The sequence below is a fragment of the Lutra lutra genome, chromosome 4 (assembly GCF_902655055.1).
Source record: "Lutra lutra chromosome 4, mLutLut1.2, whole genome shotgun sequence".
Classification (NCBI taxonomy): Eukaryota; Metazoa; Chordata; class Mammalia; order Carnivora; family Mustelidae; genus Lutra; species Lutra lutra.
Window position 1 is genome coordinate 29,085,233 of NC_062281.1, and position 6,578 is coordinate 29,091,810.

At 37.7% G+C, this 6,578-nt stretch overlaps 1 long non-coding RNA gene across 1 annotated transcript; it reads left to right on the top strand.

Moving 5' to 3' along the window:
* Positions 1-2,799: 2,799 nt before the first annotated feature.
* On the top strand, positions 2,800-5,927 carry LOC125098882 (uncharacterized). The gene is made up of 2 exons (XR_007126971.1): positions 2,800-2,839; positions 5,706-5,927. It is a non-coding gene; the product is annotated as an uncharacterized LOC125098882 (long non-coding RNA).
* The last annotated feature ends 651 nt before the right edge of the window (positions 5,928-6,578 follow it).

Consider the following 6,578-nt stretch of genomic DNA (forward strand, 5'->3'; position numbering starts at 1 on the left):
AAACTGGGGTGAAACGAAGAGATTAATAAAGAGAATTAACTCAAGGGCGCTTGGCTGGCTCTATCAGTTAAGCATCCAACTCTTGGTTTTGGCTCGGGTCATGATCTCAAGGTTGTGAGACTGAACCCTGTGTTGGGCTCTGCACTGGACATGGAGCCTGCTTAAGATTTTCTCTCTCTCTCCCTCTCCCTCTGCCCCCACCCGCCCCCTCAAAAAAAAAAAAAAAAAAAGAAAAAGGAGAGTTAACTCAAAGTCTACTTAAGAAACTGTCAAATCTGGGGTGCCTCAGTGGCTCAGTCCTTAAGCGTCTGCCTTTGGCTCTGGTCATATCATCCCAAGGTCCTGGGATCGAGCTCCACGTTGGGCTCCCTGTCTGGGACAAGCCTGCTTCTCCCTCTCCCACCCCTGTGCTTGTGTTCCCTCTCTGGCTGTCTCTTTCTCTCTGTCAAATAAATAAAATCTTTAAAAAAAAAATGTCAAATATTCTGGTCTCCTCCCTTTCATTGACAAAAACTAGTTTTACTCTTTGCAATAGTAAAAGAGAGTTCCTGTGTATTAGAGAATGCATGCCATCTTGCAGGGTAGGCACCCTATTCTCGACCCCCTGTACTTCAGAATGCGTACAAGATAAGAAACTGGGACTCTGATCCACTTATTTCTCCAGTATCCCAAAAGGGAAATAAGTAGCTTCTATCAGGGCATCCTATGGTAAAGCTCACAGTGGACAAACCTAATCATATTCTTTTAAGTTCCTTTAAGTTCCTCACTGTTATTTATGACCAGCAAATAAAGATTATCAGCTTCAAGAAAGCTTCTACTAAAAGATCAAGGCCAAATCAGATGGCAGTAAAAAACAAAAAAACAAAACGAAAAACAAGCAATGTAAAGGAAATAAACTATGATAGTATGCATATATATTTTTAAAAGAAAAATATATATGATAGTATGCATTTTTTTAAAAAAAGAAAAATATAATACTAGACATATAACAATAAAATTAGAACAGTATACTATCAAAATGGAACATTCAGATCACTCAAAAGGAGTGCTCTTTTTTGTTTCAAGATTTTATTTAAATTTCAGTTAACATACAATGTAATATTAGTTTCAGGAGTAGAATTTAGTGATTCATCACTTACATATAACACCCAGTGCTCATCACAGTACAAGCCATCCTTAACACCCATCACCCATTTAAGCCATCCCTCTACCCACCTCTCCTCCACAGCCCCCTAGTCTGTTCTCTAGAGTTGAGTCTATTTTATGGTTTGCCTCTCTTTTTCCCCCATATGTTCATCTATCTTATTTCTTAAAATTCCACATATGAGTGAAATCATATGGCATTTGTCTTTCTCTGACTTATTTCACTTAGCATAATACGCTCTAGCTCCATACACATCATTGCAAATAGCAAGATTTCAAATATGTATATATCATTTCATTTCATATATACATACACACACACACACACACACATATACACATACACCCATAACTTCTTTATACATTCAACAGTCGATGGACATTTGGGCTCTTTCCATAATTTGGCTATTGTTGATAATGCTGCTATAAACATCAGGTGCATGTATCCCTTTGAATCAATATTTTTGTACCTTCTGGGTAAATACCTAGCAGTGCAATTGCTGGATTGTAGGGTCATTCTATTTTTATCTTTAGGAGTGCTCTTGAAATTGAAATACATAGCAAAATTCTTTTAAAGCTTACTACATAAGTTAAAAGATAAAATTTAGTGTAGCTCCTATTAAAAAGGGAGTTTAAAAGACAGAAAATAAGAGAGAAAAGATAAAACTACAGAACCAGTCCACAAAAGTCCAATAACCAAGAAACAGCAGTTCCAAAATAAAGGAACAAAGGAAACTGTAGAAAGGAAATAACCATCAAAGCCATTAAGAGATTTTTCCAGCAAATAAGGACATGAGTTTCTACATTGAAAGGACCCACTAAGAGCACAGCATGACGGATGGAAACAGACAAACTACAGCACATGTTGAATTTTCAGAACACAGGAAACAAAAGAATGTTTCCCCTTAGTTTTCAAAGGAGGAGAAAAAGTCACATACATTGGACCAGGGACTAAAGATGGCTTTAAATTTCATGACAGACACTAGAAATTGAAGTAAAGATTATTTCAAAGTGAGAATTCTGTTATCTAACCAAGCTAGCACATAAAATATTTATCATGCAAGGTCTAGTGCAGGAAAAAGTATCCAGTTTTAAGCAATATTGCAGGGTACTAGCTGACAGAAAACCGACTTTAGGTTTAGCTTTCAGAATTGACGGAGAGCTTTGCTGCCAAACCACACTACCAAAGGGATACTGCCTCCTCTTCTAGTACCCCAAAGCCATCACACTCAGCTTCTATGAGCAAAAGATACAGTCGTCCCCCCTCATCTGTGGGCGATATGTTCCAAGACCACAGATACTACCCACCCCTGTGTATAGTGCATTTTTTCCTACACGTACATACTTAAGATAAAATTTCATTTATAAATTGGGCACAGTCCTAGACTAACAGTAACTAAGAATAAAATAGAACAATTCTAACAATACACTGTCATAAAAGTTATGTAAATATGGTCTCTCTCTCTCTCTGTCTCTCTCTCGGAACGTTATTGTATTGTACTCACGTTTCCGGTGATGACGTGAGATCGTAAAACGGCCTACGCGAGGCGATGAAGTGAGGGTAATGACGCAGGCATCGTGATGTAGAAGTGAGGGTAATGACGCAGGCATTGTGACGTAAAATTAGGCTACAACTGACCTTCTGATGATTCGTTAGAAGGGGGCTCATCTACTTGCGGACCCAGGTTGATGGCAGGTAACTGAAACCCAGGAAAGCGAAATCACGGATAAAAGGGGATTGCCGTTCTGGTGCACGGCAGGGCTTTCCAGCAATGCTTGGCGTGTTCCTCACCTACACCTTCGAAACTTGCGAGAATGTATCTCCTTGGCACAAACCACCGCCCTTCTAGGAAACCCCGCTGTGAGGAAGGCTGGGAAATGTAGTTTTTAGCGGCGCGGTCTGCAGGCACCCTAAAAGAAGTTTGGAATTTATGCTGAAAGACGACAATTCTTTATACGCACCACACAGAATCTCAGACCTCTGTTTCCCATGCGCTCTTTCTCTGGAGGTTTCCGTGGACATATCTCATCAAAATATTAGTAAGCCGCAGAGAAGAAACATGAGGTAACGAGATCCAACGTGGGGGAAAAGAAGAGAGGACTTTTCAGGATAATGATGAAAGTGGATCCAGGATAACAGCCCTATCCCAGGCAAAGAGGAAAAACCAGATCAGGTTGGAGTGGGTCAGAAGGCTCTGGGAAAGACTTTTACAGGAAGATGGAATAAACAGAGTACCTGATGTGTCCATAGCCTTGATTTTCAATGGGCAAGGAATTTGAGGCTAAATGAGTGACAAATATATAGAAAACCAAGCAAATAATAAAGTGAGACAACTCCTGGGAAAAGTGAGCAGCAACGGAAAGTTATCCAAGTTTATATGTCTCAATTATATTATCTGCCTCAACATATATGCTACCTCCTCAAAAAAGAAAGAGATAGGGGCACGTTGGTGGCTCAGGACATGATCTCAGGGTTCTGGGATCAACCCCATGGCAGGCTCCTGTCCTCAGAGGAAAGAGCCTGCTTCTCCTTGCCCCACCCCTTGCACTCTATCATGTGTGCTCTTTCCCTTGCTCTTACCAATAAATAAATGACATACTTAGAAAAAAAAAGAATACACAAAGGTAAATATTAAAATAATCAGGTAAAATATGTAAGTGTACTTGCTGTTAGGGGAAGAAAATAGGGGGAAAGTATGGCTATTTAAACTATATGCATTTATATATTTGGTAAAAATAAAAACTGAGAAGGTGGGATTTAGGAAATAGACTATACCTCTTCATCTTGCTCCACTCTTAAAATGAATCTGTTCTACAAAGGCATTTAAACATTTCCCAAACTAATCTCACAATAAATTCCATTTCAATCTTGGCTAGATCTGAAATAGCATAGGCTCAAAGACTGAAAACAAGATGACATATGATTCAGCAGTAACTTTAAAAATGTTCCTATGCTACTAGCTTTTGAGAATTCATTAATCATTCACTAGATGGGGCTAACACACTGCAGAGAGGTGACAACTAAGTAAAATATTCCATTTTGTAAGTAATGCCACATCCAAATTAAATTCTGTAGATCTGTTTAGATGGAAATTTACAATTAGACAACATATTATTACATCCTGCTATTTTGTAATATATACAGAAATTTTTCATCTGTAATTTGAAAAGCAAAGTATTATCATAGATCTCAGCTTAAAAAATAAGAAATAAAAAGCTTTAGTAATTACCTATTTGAACTCTCTGATTATGTACATAGGAAATCTATGGTCCTGCCATAGAGCTAGGCAGGGTGGCTAGGCTATAGACCCAGATCTCTTGGGAGTCCATTAGCCTGAGGACTATAAACAATCAGTTGACAAACAAATATATACTGATAATGGGCTAGACACTGGGTTTATGAAAATTATAATGATGAAATACAGTGTTTTAAAAGGAACAAACAATTTAATGAGAAAAATAGATATCCAACAAATATAAGACAGTAAATAAAATTTGGGGGCAGGAGAACTAGAAAAAGAAGGACTGATTGTATGTTATTGTGTAAGCTTTTAAACTAGGATTTACAATCTTGGAAATTCGGTCTTAGGAAGGGTAGGCAGATTCTACTAGAATCTGATACCAGGACATCTGGGTAGCTGGAGGGGTTGCCTTTAAATACTTTGATATGGAAAAACCCGAGTTCAGCCCTGCAATACACAAACTTGATAATGTGTAAAAGCTAATAAATTTTTATTAAAACAATGTTTAGTTTACCTCTTCTAAGATATGTCTACCATTTATATAGGCAAAGACTTAAAAAACTGATAATACTCAATATTGATGAATTTACAGAGGAACAGCTACATTCATACTCACTATAGGATGGAATATAAATTGGTTTAAATTTTGTCTCTGTAAAATATACATTCCATTGTCTTATTATTTCAATTTTTGAAAATTGTTCTAAATACTGATTTATATAAATGTACAGAGTTATTTTTTTAAAAATATTTATAGTAGCATTATTTATATAGTAAGACCTCCTTACCCATGGTTTCAATTACCTATGGTCAACCATGGTCCAGAAGCAGATGATTCTCCTCTGAGGTAGAGTCAGAAGGCCAGTAGTAGCCTAATACGATGTCATTCACATCACATCAGCTCATCCAGTAGGCAATTTTTCTTCTCATATCATCACAAGAAGAAAGTTGAATACACTGCAATGAGTTATTCTGAGAGAAAGAGACCACATTCATGTAAGTTCTACCACGGTACATTGTTATAATTGGTCTACTGTAATTGTTCTCACTATATTGGTTATTATTATTAATCTCTTATCATGCTTATACATTAAACTTTATCATAGGTATGTATGTATAAGAAAAAATATAGTATATTATATGTAGGGTTTAGTACTATCCATGATTTCAGGCATCTACTGGGGATCTTAGAACACCTTGTAGATAAGGGAGAATCACTGTAATAAGAAAATATTTGGGCCTAAATGCCAAACAGTTGTTAATTGAAAAAAGTTTACATTAATCTCTCACAGAGTTGTTTGTCCATCTTTTATTTCCTAGGAACTATTCTTTGCTCTTATATATCTATAAATAGCAAGAGAATTCTAGCAGCCATTTTGCACAATGATGCTACCTTTCTTCACCAAATTTGGCTGGAGCAGAGATGGACCTATATGGCTCAAAACCAGAGCTTTTTTTGTGAATTTAGAATTGGAACCATACACTAAAAAGCCAATTTCTGTGCAGCTGAATTATAACGTATGTTTGAGATCTATTATTTTACATACTTTATGCCCTATGTACTATATAGTCAAGGTGAGCCATTCTGCAGGAGGAAAAATTCTAAAGGTGCATGAATACAAGCCATGAGTGTGATATTACTCAAGTCCTTGAATCCAGGTTACTCTTGAGACCACAGCTCTCTTCTCCCGTTCTTGATTACATGGGACACCAATGTTTTCTTTTAACATATTGCTATTTTAGCATAAGCCAGATCAAAATGTGTTTTTCTAAATTGCAGTAAAAGGGGGCACCTGGGTGGCTCAGTGGGTTAAAGCCTCTGCCTTCAGCTCAGGTCATGATCCCAGGGTCCTGGGATTGAGCCCCGCATCAGGCTCTCTGCTCAGCAGGGAGCCTGCTTCTTCCTCTCTACTGCCTCTCTGCCTACTTGGGATCTCTGTCTGTCAAATAAATAAAATCTTTAAAAAATAAAAAAAATAGGGGCGCCTGGGTGGCTCAGTGGGTTAAGCCGCTGCCTTCGGCTCAGGTCATGATCCCAAGTCCTGGGTTCGAGCCCCGCATCGGGCTTTCTGCTCAGCAGGGAGCCTGCTTCCTCCTCTCTCTCTGCCTGCCTCTCTGCTTACTTGTGATTTCTCTCTGTCAAGTAAATAAATAAAATCTTTAAAAAAATAAATAAATAAATAAATAAATAAA